Source organism: Mirounga angustirostris, unplaced genomic scaffold (genome assembly GCF_029215605.1).
Source record: "Mirounga angustirostris isolate CCGP_5_RB_7025 unplaced genomic scaffold, mMirAng1.0.hap1 SCAF_13, whole genome shotgun sequence".
Lineage (NCBI taxonomy): Eukaryota > Metazoa > Chordata > Mammalia > Carnivora > Phocidae > Mirounga > Mirounga angustirostris.
The window spans coordinates 62,710,832-62,731,818 of record NW_026991721.1 but is presented as its reverse complement, the minus strand read 5'-3'; the positions used below and the strand labels follow the sequence as shown (position 1 = coordinate 62,731,818).

At 38.7% G+C, this 20,987-nt stretch overlaps 1 protein-coding gene and 1 pseudogene across 3 annotated transcripts in view; one reads left to right on the top strand and one right to left on the bottom strand.

Annotated features, from left to right (window-relative positions):
• Positions 1-20,987, top strand: part of SBF2 (SET binding factor 2) — a 472,728-nt gene that overhangs the window by 19,356 nt on the left and 432,385 nt on the right. The window lies entirely within an intron of this gene.
• LOC135362313 (cell division cycle protein 16 homolog) lies at positions 17,473-18,338 on the bottom strand (annotated as a pseudogene).

Below are 20,987 nucleotides of genomic sequence, written 5' to 3'. Positions count from 1 at the left end.
ATTTATTTTGACAGAGAGAGACACAGCGAGAGAGGGAACACAAGCAGGGGGAGTGGGAGAGGGAGAAGCAGGCTTCCTGCGGAGCAGGGAGCCCGATGCGGGGCTCGATCCCAGGACCCTGGGATCATGACCTGAGCCGAAGGCAGATGCTTAACGACTGAGCCACCCAGGCGCCCCATTCCCTACTGTGTTTAGAAAGTCTGGCTGAACATTGAACAGAGTCAAAGATAGCCAAAACATGAAAGAGAGACAGAGCTTTGGAAACGTTATTTAAACTTCTGGTTCCAGTCATTCTGGAAAGCCAAAAGAACATTAAAAAAAAAAAAAAAAAAAAGGTTTTGAGGTGTATTGCTCAATTCTCTTCCAGAAAGATTGTGTTAATTCATACTCTCATTTCCCTCAGGGGGATTTTAATTAGAAAAAAATCAATAAGATTTATGGCTTAAGTAGCAACAGCGTAAACTGAAGGTGAGAATGCTAAGGAACTGGAGCAGGGATCTCAGATGTTATACCTAATTCAAATTATGTTTCTGAAACGTTACAGACTGCTACTTGTCTTTGGCCTTTATGTTGTCCTAAACATATTTATTTATTTATTTATTTATTTATTTTTTAAAGATTTTATTTATTTGAGAGAGAGAATGAAATAGAGCATGAGAAGGGGGAGGGTCAGAGGGAGAAGCAGACTCCCTGCTGAGCAGGGAGCCCGATGCGGGACTCGATCCCAGGACTCTAGGATCATGACCTGAGCTGAAGGCAGTCGCTTAACCAACTGAGCCACCCAGGCGCCCCTAAACATATTTAAAACTGGTGATTTGAGTTCTGAAAATTACAAGCTCTTCCTTTTTGTATTTGTCTGATTTATCTAGACTGAGAGTTCCCTGATGGCATGGTCCAAATAAATCCCAGTATTCTGTGAACAGACAAATCTTTGAAACTGGAAAAAAATCCTTTCAGCAGAGATACTTATATTATTTTAGCAGACTACTTTACCTAATGGGAGGTGAATAATTATTTAGTTAGTATTTATCAAGTAGACAGATTTGTAGAACTTTCTTTTCAGTGATTTCCCTAATAGACTGAGTTAGGAGAAAGAATTTGTATCTTCTCATTTTCCATCAATGAAACCATTCTGTAGATTACTACTTTTCCCTTGATCCATTGTTTGTAGCTCTTTGTATATTTTATTAATTTACAAAATCAGCACCATGATTTGAAGAAAACAATTAACTTGTTTGGGAACTTGACATGCTTTATTTTCTCCTTCAAGCCAATATCCTATCATTATACTTTATTTAAAATATAGACTTAAAAACTTGAAATTGAAGATTCTTGTTTAAAGAAAATAACTAGTTTGGGGGCAAGTTTTTAAGTGAAAAAAGTCTGTTTATACTTAATGACATCTGCTTTTAGGTAAAAATACGTGCTTTGTTTTTTCCAGCTTAAGCTAAGTCTAGTTACATTTAGAGAAAGAAATCAAGTGTCAGAGCAAGCTTGGAAAATAATAGTATGAAAATTAATTTGCAATGGAAAGTAGCAGTTGGGACTAGAGTGAATTTTACAAATGCTTTATATAATTGTCCCACGCGGTTGTATGGAATTTGAAAAGAATGTTACTTGTTTTTCTTTTGAGACAGATGTTTTACGAAATAATTTTAGCCTGAGTAAATCAAGATCCACACAGGATTAGATTAATAAAACTCATTTTTTTAAAGGAGAAAAGAATTGAGAGGGAACAACAATAAAGATTGATTTAGATTGGTGAAAAACTGAAGGCTTTTAAAAACACAAGTTAACTGTATTACATTTCTGTGTTCCCAAAATTTTCTTTCACTGCTGTCGTTCAGATTGTATGTTTGAGAAATATGGTTGTAGAAGCATGAAGGATATTTGAAAATACTATAGTATTTGATAAAGTTACCACAATATATTTCAGGAGATTATATGATAACATTCTCTGGTCTTTTTTAATTATTTGAAAGATGGGATGCGTAGTTTCCATTAATATGGTTGCCATTAATATGGTATCAAATACCATATGCCAAACATTAATTTCTCTCAACAAATACATAAGGTAGGAAAAGTTACTGAGACTTGGAGACATTAAGTAATTTGCTTAGGGTTATACAGCTGGAACTGGTGGCATCAGTCTCTGAATCCTTTTTTTTTTTAAGTCCAAGGCTCATGTTCTTACACTGCACAATCCTCTGTTGAAACTGGGGAATCCTCAGGTAAATATATTGTTTAGTTATTTGTTTATTCGAGAAATGTTTATTGGCTATTATGTGCCAGGCATCATGCTACAACAAAAAACAAGCCAGATACTGGAGGTTTTCTTTTACAGGTTCTTCTTCTTCTTTTTTTTTTTTTTAAAGATTATTTATTTGAGACAGAGAGAGAGACACAGAGAGCAATAGAGCATAGAGGGAGAGGGGGAGGGAGAAGCAGACTCCCCACTGAGCAGGGAGCCCTATGCAGGACTCAATCACAGGACTCGATTGGAGGACTCAATTGCAGGACTCTGGGATCATGACCTGAGCCGAAGGCAGATGCTTAACCCACTGAGCCACCCAGGCGCCCCTCTTTTACAGGTTCTATTAATAGGAGTAGAGCATTTAGAAAAAAACTAGACTCTTCTCCTTCAGAGAAAGATTAGCAGCCTTTCATAAGTGAAGTGCCAAATGGCTTCCTTTAAGCCATTCTGTCAAGTGTCTATTGAGGGATTGGTCAGGTTGGGGGTGGTTATTGGCTTTGTTCTTCAGGAATTTATAATTTTGTTATGCTTGATCAGTCTCACTAGCAGAGAAATGGAAAATTCATCTAAAAGGCTCACATCTGGGCGCCTGGGTGGCTCAGTTGGTTAAGCGACTGCCTTCGGCTCAGGTCATGATCCTGGAGTTCCGGGATCTAGTCCCACATCGGGCTCCCTGCACGGCGGGGAGTCTGCTTCTCCCTCTGACCCTCCCCCCTCTTGTGCTCTCTCTCTCTCATTCTCTCTCTATCAAATAAATAAATAAAATCTTTAAAAAAGAATAAATAAAAGGCTCATATCCGCAGTACCTGGGTGGCTCAGTCAGTTAAGTGTCTGCCTTTGGCTCAGCTGATGATCCGAGGGTCCTGGGATCAAGCCCCACGTTGGGTTCCCTGCTCAGCGGGGAGTGTGCTTCTTCCTCTGCCCCTCCCCCTGCTCCTCTCTCTCTCTCCCTCGACTCGTTCACTCTCTCAAATAAATAAATCTTCAAAAAAATAAATAAAAGGCTCACATCCTTATCAGTATGAAACCTACTAAATTTGTAATCATCAGGCTGTTTTGGACAGCCTCAAGGCATCAAGAGGATACTAGCAAGGGTATGTAGGTGGGGACTAGGAGGTGGAACTGCCTACAGGAAAAAAAAAATCTACCTAAATGTCTTACAGGAATTGGAAATTCAGCATTGTCTAGTAAACATCCCAAACCTTTTCACCTTGGTCATTCATGCAGATCAGAAACTTGCCACACTTTTCCTTTTTTCCCTCATTTTCACTTGAAAGTGTTCTATTTTTTTTTTTTTTAAGATTTTATTTATTTATTTGACAGAGACAGACACAGCGAGAGCAGGAACACAAGCAGGGGGAGTGGGAGAGGGAGAAGCAGGCTTCCCGCAGAGCAGGGAGCCCGATGCGGGGCTCGATCCCAGGACACTGGGATCATGACCTGAGCTGAAGACAGATGCTTAATGACTGAGCCACCCAGGTGCCCCTCTAAAGGGATTTTCATATGTTAAAGAAGACTTACAGATCCTGGAGTTATACCGAGAGTAATTTTTTTTCCTTCAATAAAGTGGTCACGTCACTCTGTTTAATCTTTCAGTAGTTTGGCTTCAAATTCATACCCAGGATGCCTCACGATATTTGAAGAGTGTCATTGGCCGAGGAAATCTGAAATCTGCATTACTTGTATCCTGCAGTCATGGTGTCCTGCATGACAAGGATATCCTTCCCTACCAATAATGATTGGCGTCTCCCAGTCCTTTAAGGCCTCAGTTCTCTGTCCTTGACTGAGATGTTTCTAGTTACTATTATCCCAGGTTTAGGGAAGATAAATTGATTTGTCCACAGTCACACTCCAGTAGGTGGTTAAGAAATTCAAACTCAGGTTGTCTGACTCAAGAATTTATGCTCAGTTGTGATCAGCCAGTTATATTACTTCATGCATATCCTCACTGCAAAAGTACAAAACAGGGGAGGACACAATTTGAGCAACTAGATGCGAGGTAATAGTAACAGTAATAGTAACAGTAGTCCCCACTTCCTAAGATTGTTGAGGATTAAATGAACTCATAAGTAGGGTCTTCTGCCTCACAGAAAAAATACTCAAAAATGGCATTTGTTATTTTTACATAGATGTGTTCTTTATACATGTACATAATATTTAGGCATATTTCACAAAATTTCAGATGGATATGGTTTTTATTGAGTTCCCTGGATGTTTTCATATTAATTGGCTAAGAGATACGGATATTTTAATGTATTTAAAAAATACTTTTTGTGCTGATTATTTTGCTGACTTCTGTATTTGACTATATGTTCTTTTAAGATAGGACCTGTATCCTACTCATTTTTATTTTTATTTTTTTTCTAAATTCCTGGTCCCTAGTAAAATACCTGGCACATAAAACAACCCTAGTAAATATTTGTGGAATCAATTTTGAATGAACTTTACTTAGGTCAGATGGCAGCCAGGATGCCATCCTTTTCCTGCCCCCTCCCCCCCCTTAACAGGCACTTTCCCTAAAAAGAGAACTTTTAGTATAAATAGATCAGGTCTTTATTATAACCACTAAATCATTTATTCTCAGCTTTTTTCCTGATAAGCTAAGTTTAATTTTCCTGAAGTACTTTGATTATTAGGATTAGAGATGAGGGAGACTGAGTCACTGTATAAGTTATTGATGGGTGTAGCGGGGAAGATAATGGCTGCTGGCCTTCCTTCCTCATTTTGAGTACTCTGGAGCCATGAAGAGGAGAGTGTGGCAGTAGAACCATATTGGAATCTAACTATGTTAAGTGTTAAGATCGCCAAGCTGTCTGCTATTTCCAAATGTCCCTTAGTAGGCTTTATCTAAGATGGAAGCACAGTCATATAAGCATCTTGAATTATTTTATAGTTGTTATTTTTTTAATATTAACTTCAAGAATCATGAATTTTTTGGTAGTTATCAGATCGTTGTTGTTTTAAGACTTAAGTCTTAAAGTTGTGTTTAAGAAAAGGTAACTTTTGGGCGCCTGGGTGGCTCAGATGGTTAAGCGTCTGCCTTTGGCTCAGGTCATGATCCCAGGGTCCTGGGATCGAGTCCCACATCGGGCTCCCGGCTCAGCAGGGAGCCTGCTTCTCCCTCTGACCCTCTCCCCTCTCATGCTGTTTCTCTCTTTCGCTTGCTCTCTAAAAAATAAATAAAATCTTAAAAAAAAAAAAAGAAAAAGAAAAGGTAACTTTTCTCAAGTAGTGCTTGAGTTATATTATTTTTGAATGTTAAATACTTTTTTATTTTTTAGGGATAATGGACTGTTCAGGTATTACCTCACTTTTCCCATCAGGACTTCTGAATATGTTGAATGTGTTTCAGAGTTTTTAATTTCAGCCAGGATAAATTTTCCATTTGATATATCATATTCTTCTTTTTAATATGGTCAATGTAGTTTAACAAAATGAAAGCTAAACATAATATCTCAATAGGTGCAAAAAAAAAAGCATTTGACAAACCTCAATATCTATGTATGATAAAAACTCTCAACAAAGTGGGTATAGAGAAAATGTACTTCAGTATACTAAATGCCATATATGACAGACCCAGAGCTAAGATCATGCTCAGTGGTGAAAAACTGAAAGCTTTGGGCGCTTGTCTGGTTCAGTTCATAGAGCATGCAACTCTTGATCTTGGGGCTGTGAGTTCAAGCCCCATGTTGGGAGTAGAGCTTACATTAAAAAACAAAAACAAAGCTGAAAGCTTTTCCTCTAAGATCAGGAACAAGACAAGGATGCCACTTTTATTCAGCATAGTATTGGAAGCCCTAGCCATAGCAATAAGGCAAGAAAAAGAAATAAAAGGTATTGAAATTGGAAAGTAAGGAGTAAAACTTTCGATATTTGTAGATGACATGATACTATTCATCGAAAATCCTAAAGTCTCAGGTGCCTGGGTGGCTCGGTCATTAAGCATCTGCCTTCGGCTCAGGTCATGATCCCAGAGTCCTGGGATCGAGCCCTGCATTGGGCTCCCTGCTCAGCGGGAAGCTTGCTTCTTCCTCTCCCACTCCCCCTGCTTGCGTTCCCTCTCTCTGTCAAATAATTAAATAAAATCTTAAAAAAAAAAATCCTAATGTCTCCACCAAAAATCTATTAGAACTAATAAATGAGTTTAGTAAAGTTGCAAGATACAAAATCAATATACAGAAGTTTATTGCATTTCTATACATTAATAATGAAATATCAGAAAGAAAAAATAAGAAAGCAATCCCATTTACAATTGCATCAAAAAGAATAAAATACCTAGGAATAAATTTAACCAAGGAGGTAAAACACCTGTACACTGAAAACTGTAAGACACTGATGAAAGAAAACAAAGAAGACACAAATAAATGGAAAGATATTTTGTACTCATGGATTGAAAGAGTTAGTATTGTTAAAACTGTCCATACTACCCAAAGCAATCTATAGATTCAATGGCAATTTTTTGAAAGATTTTATTTATTTGACACAGAGAATGAGCATAAGCAGGGGGAGCAGCAGATGGAGAGGGAGAAGCAGGCCCCCCATGGAGTGGGGAGCCTGATGCAGGGCTCCATCCCAGGACCCCGGGATGATTACCTGAGCCGAAGGCAGATGCTTAACTGACTGAGCCACTCTGGTGCCCCTCAATGCAATTTTTATCAATATTTCAGTGGCATTTTTCACAGAACTAGAACAAATAATTGTAACATTTGTACAGAACCCTAAAAGATCCCAAATAGCCAACATGGTCTTGAGAAAGAAGAACAAAACCAGAGGTATCACTCCTTGATTTGAAACTCTACTACAAAGCTATAATAATCAAACAGCATCATATTGGCATTATAAGTAGACACACAGATCAATGGAACAGAACTGAGAGCCCACACATATATGGACAATTAATTTATGATAAGGGAGCTAAGAACTTAAAATGGAGGAAGGACAGTCTCTTCAATATATTGTGTTGGAAAACTAATTAGCCAAATGCAAAAGAATGAAGCTAGACCACTATGTAACACCATACACAAAAATTAACTCAGAATGGATTCACAACTTGAATGTAAGACCTGAAATCATAAAATTCCTAGAAGAAAACATAGGTGGCAAACTCCTTGACATAAGTTTTAGCAATGTGTTTGTGGATCAGATGCCAAAGGCAAGGGCAACAAAAACAAAAATAATCAAATGGAACTACCTCAAACCAAAAAGCTTCTGCATAGTGAAGGAAACCATCAGAATGAGACGACATCCCAATGAATGGGAGAAGATACTTGCAAATCATATATCTGAGAAGAATTTAGTATCCAAAGTATATAAAGAACTCATACAACTTGGGGCACCTGGCTGGCTCAGTCAGTGGAGCATGTGACTCTTGATCTCAGAGTCATGAATTCAAGCCCCATGTTGGGTGTAGAGATTATTTAAAAAACAAAACAAGAAAAACGACTCGTACAGCTCAACAATAAAAAAATAAAAACAAAAAATGGGCAGAGGATCCGAATAGATCTATTTCCAAAGAAGACATATAGATGGCCAATAGGCACATGAAAAGATGCCTATTATTAGGAAAATGCAAATCAAAACCACAGTGAGCTATCACCTCATACCTGTTAGAATGACTATCATTGAAAAGATAAGAAATAAGTGTTTGAGAGGATGTGGAAAAAAGGGAACCTTTGTACACTCTTGGTGGGAAACAGTATGGAAATTCTTCAAAAAATTAAGAATAGTTCTACCATATGATACAGCTATTACACTTCTGGATATTTAACTAAGGAATATGAAAACACTAACTCAGAAAGATAAAGGCACTGTGTGTTCATTGCAGCATTATCTACAACAGCCAAGATGTGGAAACAACCTAAGTGTCTATCAGTGGATGAATGGATAAAGAAAATGTGGTGTATATAGAATGGAATATTATTCAGCCATAAAAGAAATCTTGCCATCATGACAACATGGATGGACCTAAGTGAAATAAGTTAGAGAAAGACAAATACCATATGATTTCATTAATATGTAGAATCTTAGAAAACAGAATAAACAAAGCAATACAGAAACTCATAGACAGAGAACAGATTGATGGTTACTAGCGGGGAAGGGAATTGGGAGGTGGGCAAAATAGGTGAAGGGGTCAATCATATGGTCGTGGTTGGTAATTAGATTTTTGGTGGTGATCACTTTGTAGTATATATACATGTAAAATTGTAGTAAACTTAGGGTACCTGGATGGCTCAGTTCGTTAGGCATCCAACTCTTGATTTCGGCTTGGGTCGTAAACTCAGGGTCATGAGATTGAGCCCTGTGTTGGGCATGGAGCCTGCTTGGGATTCCCTCTTTCTCCCTCTCCTTCTACCCCTCCCCTCCCTCCCTCTCTCTCTCTTCCTCCCTTCCTCTCCCTTTCTTTCTCTTCTTTTCTCTTCTCTTCCCTTTCCTTTCTTTCCTCCCTCCATCCCTCCTTCCCTCCCTCCCTCTCCTTCCTTCCTTCCTTCTTTCCTCAGAGAGAGAGAGCACAAGCAGGGGGAGTGGCAGGCAGAGGGAGAAGCAGGCTCTGCACTGAGCAAGGAGCCTGATGTGGGACTTGATCCCAGGACTCCAGGATCATGAACTGAGCTGAAGGCAGATGCTTAATCAACTGAGCCACCCAGGCATCCCTCCCCTCCCTCTCAAAAAAATTTTTTTTTGTTATTTTGTACACCTGAAACCTATATAATGTTCTATACTAGTGTTACTTCAATTAAAAGAAAAAGAAAAAAAAAGAAAAACTTTTATGAGAACATGCAATGTCTTTGGCCTAGCTAATTTCTAGAGATAAGCTAATTTTTAAATTGCATATTTGAGAAAACCTGAATTCTGTAGAAATTAAATGAATAAAATGAAAATTGTTATTTATACAGAACATGCAACTTGATAAAGAGACAGATATGTATGCTAAAATTTTCACACATGCCTGCATGTGTGTATATGTACCTTATTAAAGTATGAATCTGTGAGATATACATAAAAAAATAAAGTTCATAGTTTACTCCATTAGAAGTTACTGCATTTCTTTTAGTAATAGTAAAAGTTATTGCATTTCTTTTAGTTGACATTTTAGTAGTTTGAATTAATCATAGTTACCATTAATGTTTTAAGAGTATAAGAATCATTCTTTTATTCATTCATACATGGCAGTGAGGGCAGCCCCTCTAAATAGAAGCAAATAATAGTTTCTTCCAGAGTTATGAGATGATAGTTCAGATAAATTAAAAAAAAAAAAACTTGAGTATTTATTTGCTTTATCTGATACTTCTAGCTTCATGTCTTTTGGGGATAAAAATGTGGAGGGGCACCTTGGTGGCTTAGTTAAGCATCTGACTCTTGATTTTGGCTCAGGTCATGATCTCAAGGTTGTGAGATTGAGCCCCATGTAGGGCTCCGTGCTGGGCATGGAGCCTGCTTAAGATTCTTTCTCTCCCAAGGGGAACCCTCTTACACTGTTGGTGGGAATGCAAGCTGGTGCAGCCACTCTGGAAAACAGTATGGAGGTTCCTCAAAAAGCTGTAAAAAAAAAAAAAAAAAAAAAGTTGAAAATAGAGCTACCCTGTGACCCAGCAATTGCACTACTGGGTATTTACCCCAAAGATAGAAATGTGGTGATCCGAAGGGGCACCTGCACCCCAGTGTTTATAGCAGCAATGTCCACAATAGCCAAACTATGGAAAGAGCCCAGATGTCCATTGACAGATGAGTGGATAAAGAAGATGTGGTGTATATATACAGTGGAGTATTACGCAGCCATCAAAAATGAAATCTTGCCATTTGCAATGATGTGGATGGAGCTAGAGGGTTTTATGCTAAGCAAAATAAGTCAATCAGAGAAAGACAATTATCATATGATCTCACTGATATGTGGAATTTAGGGAATAAGGCAGAGGATCATAGGGGAAGAGAGGAAAAAATGAAGCAAGACAAAACCAGAGAGGGAGACAAACCATAAGAGACTCTTAATCTTGGGAAACAAACTGAGGGTTGCTGGAGGGGAGGGGGGTGAGGGGATGGGGTGGTTGGGTGATGGACATGGGGAAGGGTATGTGTTGTGGTGAGTGCTAGGTATTTTGTAAGACTGATGAAGCATAGACCTGTACCCCTGAAACAAATAATACATTATATGTTAATTAAAAAAATAAAATGTTACTGTTCAATATTACAAAAAACGATTCTTTCTCTCCTTCTCCCTCTGCCCCTCTCCTCCCCTACCTCCCCTCCTTTCTCTCTCTCATTAAAATTACTATAAAATATGAACGATATATATGCTTATTTCCTTTTATCCATACCTAAATGTTGATTTTTTAATTTATTTTTTATTTTTATTTTTTTTTAAAGGTTTTATTTATTTGACAGAGAGAAAGACAGCCAGAGAGGGAACACAAGCAGGGGGAGTGGGAGAGGGAGAAGGAGGCTTCCTGCGGAGCAGGGAGCCCGATGTGGGGCTCGATCCCAGGACTCTGGGATCATGACCTGAGCCGAAGGCAGACGCTTAACGACTGAGCCACCCAGGCACCCTTAATGTTGATTTTTTAAAAAAAATCTTTTATTTACTTATTTGAGAGATTGAATGAGAGAGAGTGGGGGGAGGGGCAAAGGGAGAGGGAGAAGCAGACTCCCCTCCTGAACATGGAACCTGATGCAGGGCTTGATCCCAGGACCCCAGGACCATGACGACTCCAGCCAAAAGCAGATGCTTAACTGACTGAGCCACCCAGGTGCCCCTAAATGCTGATTTCTTATGCATGCTGATATTTTTAAAGGAGCATAATCGGAGCCTTAAATGTGTGTGTGTTTGTGTTTTTTTAAGATTTTATTTATTTGAGAGAGAGAGTGTGAGAGAAATGAGAGCATGAGCAGGGGGAGGGGCAGAGGGAGAAGCCAACTCTCCACTGAGCGGGGAGCCTGATGTGGGGCTTGATCCCAGGACTCCAGGATCATGACCTGAGCCCAAGGCAGACACTTAACCGACTGAGCCACCCTGGCACTCCAAAAATAAATTCTTAAAAAAAAAAAAATGAGCCTTGAGGGATTGGATAAATTTTTTCTCTACATATGATTATGAAAAACTGCAAAGCTGCAGCGAGGCTGAAAGTTTACAGTGAACACCGCATGCCTACATCTACATTGTATACTTAACATTTTACTATATTTTATTACATACTAACCCATTTATTTAATTCCTCTATTCATCCTTTTTTGGATGCATTTCAAAGTAAATTGTTGATAACAGAATGCCTGACTAGTTTAGCTTGCATATCATGAACATTCTAGAATGAAACGTTCTTTTGACCTTTTTTCTTTTGATGTAAAATTTATGTAAAATGAGATACACATCTTAAGTTTACATTTTTGGAAATTTTATACACTGTATAACTCAATTCCTTATCTCAAGATACAGTATAGTACCATTTTCCTAAAATGTTCCCTTTTGCCTGTTTCCAGTCCATTCTTGTCCCTGCCCTCCTAGGGGCAATCACTGTCACTGTTTTTATTTTTTTTCACCATAGATTAGTTTTGCCCATTCCAGAATTTCATGTATGTGGAATCATACAGCATGTACTCTTTTATGTAAGTCTTCTTTCACTCAGTAAGTTTTTGAGATGTATCCAAATTGTTATATCTGTCATAAGTTTCTTCTCTTTTTTTTTGCCATAATATACAACAGTTTAACCCTTCTATTGATGGATACCTGGACTATTTCCAGTTCTTGGCTATAATGAATAAAACTGCTATCAATATTCTTGAGTCTTTCGTGAAAATATATTTTCATTTCTCCTGAGTAAATATTTAACAGTTGAATTTCTGGGTCATAGGTGGGTATATGCTTAATTTTATAAGAAACTGCTACATCTTTTCCCAGAAGGATTGTACCATTTTATTTCCCTACCAACACAGTATGAGAATTGCAGTGATTCTGCAGTCTCATCAATATTTGTGTTGTCAATCTTTTTAATTTTAGCCATTCTGTGATATGTATTTTTTTTTTTTTTAAGATTTTTATTTACTTATTTGTCAGAGAGAGAGCACAAGCAGGGAGAGCGGCAGGCCAAGGGAGAAGCAGGCTCCCCGCCGAGCAAGAAGCCCGACACAGGACTTGATCCCAGGACCCTGGGATCATGACCTGAGTTGAAGGCAGACGCTTAACTGACTGAGCCACCCAGGCGTCCCTGTGTTATGTGTTGTAATATCTCACTGTGGTTTTAATTTCTAGATTTCTCCAATGATAAGGATAATAACATTGGTCGTTTTTTTCTTGTGCTTATTGGTGAAGTGTTTGTTCAAATCATTTGTCCGTGTCAACATTGGATTGTCATTTCATTATCAAGTTGTTACTTTGTGGTGGTACTCTTTTTTTTTTTTTTAAGGATTTTTTTTAAAATTTATTTATTTGAGAGAGAGAGCACGAGAGGGGGAGGGTCAGAAGGAGAAGCAGACTCCCTGCCGAGCAGGGAGCCCGATGCGGGACTCGATCCTGGGACTCCAGGATCACAACCTGAGCCGAAGGCAGTCGCTTAACCAACTGAGCCACCCAGGCGCCCCTGTGGTGGTACTCTTAATATTAGCTCTTTCTTCCTATACCAGATGTGCCTTTAGTGGACACAGGTTCAATTACCTGTAAAAGATAATTAGTGTTATTGAAATAAAAGTAATGTAGACTTTTAATTTTATTAACATATTGTGGGTAGTGAGGGCAAATTACGAAAAAAAATTGTGGACTTTCAAAATTTTGATGTGATTTTTAAAGTTGATCTAATTTCTTTGGTATTGAACAGGAGAACCCAAACTATCCAAATCAGAGGAGAATGATACAGATAAATAATTATTTTTTTTTAAACAAGTAAATTCTTTTTTTTTTTTTTTAAAGATTTCATTTATTTATTTGACAGAGAGAAAGAGAGACAGAGAGAGAAAGAGCAGGGAGGGTGAGAGGGAGAAGGAGAAGCAGACTCCCGGCTGAGCAGGGAGCCCAATGTGGGGCTTGATCCCAGGACCCTGGAATCATGATCTGAGCTGAAGACAGACGCTTAACCGACTGAGCCCCCAGGCACCCCAGATAAATAATTCTTAAAATAACTATGAATTGGGGTGCCTGGGTGGCACAGTCTTAAGCGTCTGCCTCTTGGTTTCTGCTCAGGTCTTGATCTCAGGGTTGTGGGATTGAGCCTCACGTCGGGCCCCGGCGCTCAGCGCAGAGTCTGCTTAAGACTTTCTCTCTCGGGCGCCTGGGTGGCTCAGTTGGTTAAGCGACTGCTTTCGGCTCAGGTCATGATCCTGGAGTCCCTGGATCAAGTCCCGCATCGGGCTCCCTGCTCGGCAGGGAGCCTGCTTCTCCCTCTGACCCTCCCCCCTCTCATGTGCTCTCTCTCTCTCATTCTCTCTGTCTCAAATAAATAAATAAAATCTTAAAAAAAACCCCACAAAACTTTCTCTTTCAAATGAATAAATAAATAAATCTTAAAAAAAACACAAAAAACTATGACTTATTCTTAGGAAGTAAATAACTATTTGAATAAATGAAGTTTATCTAGTATGATCCAGGCATTAATCGGATTAAAAACACAGTAAATGGTAATGAGATCACTTGTTTTTGGATTTGACATTGGTTGTTACTAAAAGGACTCAATAGAAGCTACTATGTATTTGTTCTCTTTGTATTTCTTGTCATTTTAGTAGGTCTACAAATTGATTCCAGTTATAATAATCTTAGAATAAAAGAAATAACTTATTATTTTATAAAATGGGTTTATTTTGTTGTCCTTTAAAAGTTGTTATGTTTTGGACTCTTAAAATGTTGGTGGTTTAGATAAGGTATATTTGGTATTGACACAACATTTTATTTTATTTTATTTTATTTTATTTTATTATTATTTTTTTTTTATAAAGATTTTATTTATTTATTTGAAATAGAGAGAATGAGAGAGAGAGAGCACATGAGAGGGGGGAGGGTCGGAGGGAGAAGCAGGCTCCCTGCCGAGCAGGGAGCCTGATGCGGGACTCGATCCCGGGACTCCAGGATCATGACCTGAGCCGAAGGCAGTCGCTTAACCAACTGAGCCACCCAGGCGCCCTTGACACAACATTTTAACTCTGTTGTGGAAAAATCATTTCATTAGGATCAAAGATATTTTTTGAGTATTTGATATTATTAGTTCTGCAGATTGTACAAAGGGTGAGAGATTCCCTGCAGTTAAGACATTGTGGTTACAGTGTATTCATAAATTTTTTATTTTTTATTTATTTTAGTTTTATATTTTTATTTTTTTGTACCAGTAACTTTTAAAAAAATATTTGCCAGATTTTTACATCCAGAAATAAGATTTTTTTTTCTTCTTTCTCAGTTATGGTATAAGGATAAGTTTTTTTTTTCTTTTTTTTTTTTTTAATTTAAGTAATCTCTCCACCCAGTGTGGGGCTTGAACTCACAACCCTGAGATCAAGAGTTGCATTGTCTTCTCACTGAGCCAGCCAGGTGCCCTTAAGGACAGGATTTTTTATATTGAGTGAGAGGAAAGAAGTACATGCAAATTAATAGTAATAGCTAACATTTATTCAGTGCTTGCTAGATACACAAAGCACATGACAAATATCTCATTTAATCATAAGATTTTACTGATATGGAGATACTCTAATTATTTCCATTTTACAGATGGAAATTAGAGGCTTTAGGTAACTTGTCTGGAGTTTTGCATTTTAGAGTAAAGGGCCTGGGATTCAATCCCAAGCATTCTCTCTACAATCTGTATTCTTTTAACACCTGAGCTGTCTAGCTTCATTTTAGTGAAATGAATTAAATTTTCCTTGTTTGAATTTAAATGAGATTGGTTCCAAGGAAAAGAGGGAGGTTATTATAAAGGGTACAGAAAAGATCTAGAAATCCAAGGGCTTGGTTCATAGGAGCTGAAGCAGGGAGCCTAACCCAGGACCCTGAGATTATGACCCAAGCCAAAGGCAGATGCTTAACTGACTGAGCCACCCAGGCACCCCTGGATACCAGTTTTATTTTCTGATCAGTGTTCCAGTTTTCAGGGAGACCTAATTGTGGAGTCTTTTTGTGCTTCTACACTACCCCACATATTCTTGCACTAAACTCTGGTTGTGAAGTAATTTAAGTGAATCTGCATATAGTTCTGGCAATTGGAAAGAGCCCAAATGGCTTAATACTACCACCTACATCCTTTAAGTAAAGCATAATAATTCACTTCGTTGATGTAAATGGGATTAATCGATTAGCTGGGTGGGAGGAACAGGGATTTGCATATGGTATTACTGACCAGGGAATGTAACAGAGGTTGTGCTTCCCTTTTTTGACATAGTTGCCCCAGTATTAGAGTGAAGAGAACCAGGTTTATGGCTCTGCTACCCATTAGTTATGTATGATCTTAGATAATTCTCTCAATTTCATGGGTCATAGTTTTCTTTCTGTAATTTGGATTAGTCAAACTTTTTTTCCCCCCAGAAAAGCAGCTTTTTAACAAAATTGGTCATTGTTCACAGCATTTAGAAATGGTTAGAGATAGCAATAAATCTGAAAAATGAGAGGAAATAATATCAATCTAAGTAAACATTAAAATATTGATGCAGCTTAACTAGGAAAGTCTAATATTCAGCATTCTTCTTCTTTTTTGTTTATGAAAAGGAATGTTGTGGGGATAATATATCTTCATAGATGTGACATTAACTTGTCTACTTTTGCTACAGTGTATTTGTTTTTTCTCTCTTTTATTTATATTTCAAATATTTATAACCATTTCCTCTAAAGAATTTGACAACGGGTAGGTTTTTTTTTTTTTTTTAATGCAGGGCTTTCCTAGGCTTTTCATCCAGACTCAGCCTGATAAGAGGGCAAAAGACCAAATGCTTTTTTGTCGTTGTTGGAGAACCTTGATCTATGAATTATCTTAAAAGTATCAATAAATTAAATTATACTATGATTCACTATTAGTAGTATCTTAGGTCAATAGTAATTCTTACCTTTTGTGGGAAAAAGTTCCCTTTAGCAAAAACAATTTCAGACTGCCCCCAAAGTAATCACTGTGCTCTTAATATTGATAGATTAATATTTAAGTATTGATAGATTCTGTGATTTAGAGATTCTTTGTTGTAACTTTCTGGTCCTCCATAGAATCAGGAACACAACCGGAACAAAAAGAAGCTTTAAAAAAAGAAAAAAAAATTTTTTTTGGCTGTTTACATTCTTTATTCTTCTATGTATAATTACTTTGTAGGATCAGAAAATATCTGTTGCAAAGGTGTGTATAATCCAGTCTCTTAGGGCAGGTCTCCATTCTTAAATGTAAAGGTGTAGTCTGGATTCCTGTTAAGAAATGAGAAATTCAGGGTGCTTGGGTGGCTCAGTCAGTTAAGCATCTGCCTTCGGCTCAGGTCATGATCCCAGCGTGCTGGGATTGAGCCCCACGTGGGGCTCCCCGTTCAGCGAGGAGCCTGCTTCTCCCTCTCTTTCTGCCAGCCACTCCCCCCTGCTTGTGCACTCTCTCTCTCTCTCTCTCTCTGTGTCAAATAAATAAATAAAATCTTTAAAAAAAATAAGAAATGGGAAATTCTAGGACATGACAAGGATGTGAGGAAACACTGACTTACCCCAAGACAAAATGAAATTGAGACCTGTTTGGAATCATCTACTGTGGTCTGACATAGATGTCTCTAACATCATGTCACTTTCATTCATTTCAGTTTCAAAGGTTTCTTCCAAGGAAGGTCTGGAATCTGGAGTTTTCCTTGAGGTTTCCAGTAGTGAGCCTTTCATCACCTGCATTCCTATGAAGCAGCCACAGCCTGGTCATGCTCACTCTCAACTGCAAACAAGTGCCTATATGCTACCCATGGGGGCCTGTATGTCTTCTCAAGTGTTGTTACTTTGCTGAGATACCTCTGGCATGTTCATTTATATGACCAAGCATGAGATAATAGCATCCCGCTGCAAACTGATTAGAGTGCAATTGGATTGCACACAAATTAATGAGAAAGAGAAAAGTCCATTTGCTTTATTCAGTTCCACAAGTGTCCCTGTATGTACAGGTAAACAGTTTGCATGGAAAGGATCTTTTACCTTACTATAAAAGTAAGCTTGTAGCGCCATTCATTCATTCATTCATTCATTCATTCTTTCTTTCTTTCATTCTTTCATTCAGAGAGCATACTCACGGAGGGGAAAGGGAGAGATACAATCTTAATTAAGCAGGCTCCATGCCATGGGGGAACCCTGCCTGGGGCTCCATCTCACAACACTGAGATAATAACCTGAATGGAATTCGAGTCGGATGTTTAACTAACTGAGCCATCCAGCCCTCTGGTTTGTAGCACATTTTAAAATCACAGTTATAATAATGTCTCTCAGTTAAAGACACTGTCACATCCAGATTCTCTTGCAAACCATCTACATAATCAGGGAAGACAGTTTCACTAGGATTATTATACTTTTAAATTTGTTCTCAAACAGAAAGCACAGCAATTCCTGTTCTTCAGTACAGAGCATGCTAAGAGGTAGTGACTCAGGAAGTTCATTTTCTTCTTGAGCTGTCAACATGTAGTGTGACATTAAAAGATCAAATGCTTCAAAACAGTAGGCGTGGAGTTTCAAAATGTCTTTGTAAGTATAGGTTGCTAGGGCGCGGTTATCCAGGGCATCTGAGATTTTCCCTCTAAGAGATAAATGGAACTCTTTTTCGAGGACCGTGACATTTCCCAATCATTGGAGGGGTCTTTAAAGCCACTTTCATCAGGTATTTCTCAAATAACCTTTTGTTGATTGGCTCCTCCATATCGAGAACATCAAGAGCCTGCTGATGCCTTCTTGCAGCATAATGGCAGGTAGCTACAAGGTAGAGACATGCTGCATACGCTTTGTCCAGTTTTTGTGACCGAAGTGTATGAGCTGCTTTGTTATACTGTGCTGTCAGGTAGACGCTGAGACAACCAATAAATGTCCTGGGGTTCTCATGAGAGAGTGAAGCTACTTTTCTGCACAGAATAGAGCACCTTGATAGTGTTGCTGGTCCAGCTACTGCTGAGTGCGCTTCTGCAGCCACTACAGGTTCATGGCTGTGCAGCCGTGGCATCCAGCTGAGCACATTCCGACTTGCCCTCCGTTCCACTGCCCACCAGGCCTGCCCTGAGCCTGTGTTGCCTAAAAAAAAAAATATTCTAAGCAGCTAAAATCACTGCCTTAAAGATTGGGCACTACTGTACTGACAGGGCTTACTTTTGATTTTATACAGTTCTTACCTCTATCGCACCCCCTGAAAAGAAAAAAAAAGACAAGTTTTCAGAAACAGAAGTTGTGGCTCTGTTTCTACTTACTTTTCCCCATCATTCTTTAAAAATTTTTAAAAATCAAGTTATATATTCATATAGCTTAAAATCAAATAGTTCTATGAAGCATATTTAAAAACCCAGTATTGGGGCGCCTGGGTGGCTCAGATGGTTAAGCATCTGCCTTCGGCTCAGGTCATGATCCCAGGGTCCTGGGATCGAGTCCCGCATCAGGCTCCCTGCTCAGTGGGGAGCCTGCTTCTCCCTCTGCCTCTCTCTCTGTCTCTGATGAATAAATAAAATCTTTAAAAAAAACCCACAAAAAACCCAGTATTGTTCTCCAGTACTCTGTCACCGCCTTTTGTTTTTCTCATCCCCAGAGGCAACTCTGGAAACTTTTAAAGCTGATTCTTTGGATATTTACTGCTTGTGGCAGAGGCTGCTAGTTGTCCCCCCTTCCTCAGAAGTGGAACCTCTGGTTTTTAACTGGGTACATTGCTACCTGGAATATAGACATGCTGCAGTTTTCTTGTAACTAGTTGTGGTGATATGACTAAGTATTGAACAGTAAGTCATATGTGACTTCTGGGAGGTGTTTTTAAGAGTAAGGAGCAGAGCCTTCATTAACCTTTCCTGCTGGTTAGAAGGTGGATGTTAGGGACACCTGGATGGTTCAGCTGGTTAAAGAATCTGCCTTTGGCTCAGGTCATGATCCCAGGGTCCTGGGATGGAGTCCCACAGCGGGCTCCTTGCTCAGTGGGGAGTCTGCTTCTCCCTCTGCCTGCCACACTCCCTGCTTGTGCATATGCACTGTCTCTGTCTCTCTGACAAATAAATGAATAAAATCTTTTTTTTTTTTTAAGATTTTATTTATTTATTTGAGAGAGAATGAGATAGAGAGAGAGCACATGAGGGGGGGGGGGGGTCAGAGGGAGAAGCAGACTCTCTGCCGAGCAGGGAGCCCGATGCGGGACTCGATCCCGGGACTCCAGGATCATGACCTGAGCCAAAGGCAGTCGCTTAACCAACTGAGCCACCCAGGCGCCCCTAAATGAATAAAATCTTAAAAAAAAAAAAAAAAGAAGGTGGATGTTATAGTTGGAACTTGAGCCACCATCTTGGACTGGGAAGTAAAAGCTATATATTAAAGATTGTATAATGAAAGGATAATCACGGATTCTCCATACCAGTCCTAGAATTACTTCATTTATGTGAAAGAGAAAAAAAATTTCCATTTTAAGCTCTTGAGGTTTTGGTCTCTTGCAGCCCAACCTAACCCTAACTAATATACCTCCATGTCTGTAAATAAATCTTATTACTATTTTTTTGGTTAAAAATATTTGACTGTATTTCTTGATTTCTTGTCATGAAAATGGGGATTGACTTTCACCTAACCTATTACATTTGCCTGCTCAGACACACTTCCCATTCACCTGGCATCTTCCCATTATCTTGTTACACTGTAGTTTTGGTGAAGTCAGTATTCAGTGCTTTCATTTTGACTGTGTAAATGAACTTAATAATCGTTTGTTGTTGTTTCTTTGCTTAGTTTCCTATTGCTTATCATTAATTCAAACTCATCTAATTCTGCCACTTCCCTAAAATCTCTCCACCAGCCTTATCTTCTTGAAGATCTCTCTCCTTGGGCCTTTTGAGATGCTTTAATCTATATTGATTGTTTTCTGTGATGCACCACTGATATCCTGGAATTTATCTTCCCCCATCATTCTGAGGATTCCCTTTTTTTCTCTTCCTTGTGTTAGATCTCTTTATTCTTGGATCTCACCTCTTATTTTTTTCCTTAATTTTGTTGAAGCATATCTTCCAGGGGCATCTTGAGTAAGGGAGGGTACAAAGGAAGTAATGTTATTGAGGCCTTGCATGTCTGAAATGTTTTATTCTTGATTGATGATTTGGATTAACCAGAAATAATTTTCCCTCAGAAGTTTGAAGTTACTGATCCCTTGTTTTTTAGATTTCAAGATTGCGGAGGGTCTAGTGCTACTCTGATTCCCAGTCTTTTGTGTGGTGTTTTTTTCCCTCACACAGAGCTTTTGGGATCTTACATGTGTTCCTGTATTTTGAAACTTCATGCCTTTTAGTGGGTCTTTTTGTATTCATTATTCTAGACCTTCAGTAGGCTCTTCTAAACTGGTAGCTTGTGAACTTAAGTCCTTCCATTCTCCACTGTTTCTCTTCTCTCTTTGGAAGCCCTGTTTTCATCTCTTTGTTTGTTTTTTTAACATTTTATTTATTTATTTAGAGGGAGAGAGAAAGAGAGAGAGCGAGCCTGCAAGTAAGATAGAGAATATGAGCAGCGAGGAGGGGCAGAGGGAGAGGGAGAAGCAGATTTCCCATTGAGCAGGAAGCCACATGCGGGGCTTGATCCCAGGACCCTGGTATCATGACTTGAGCCAAAGGCAGATGCTTAACCAAC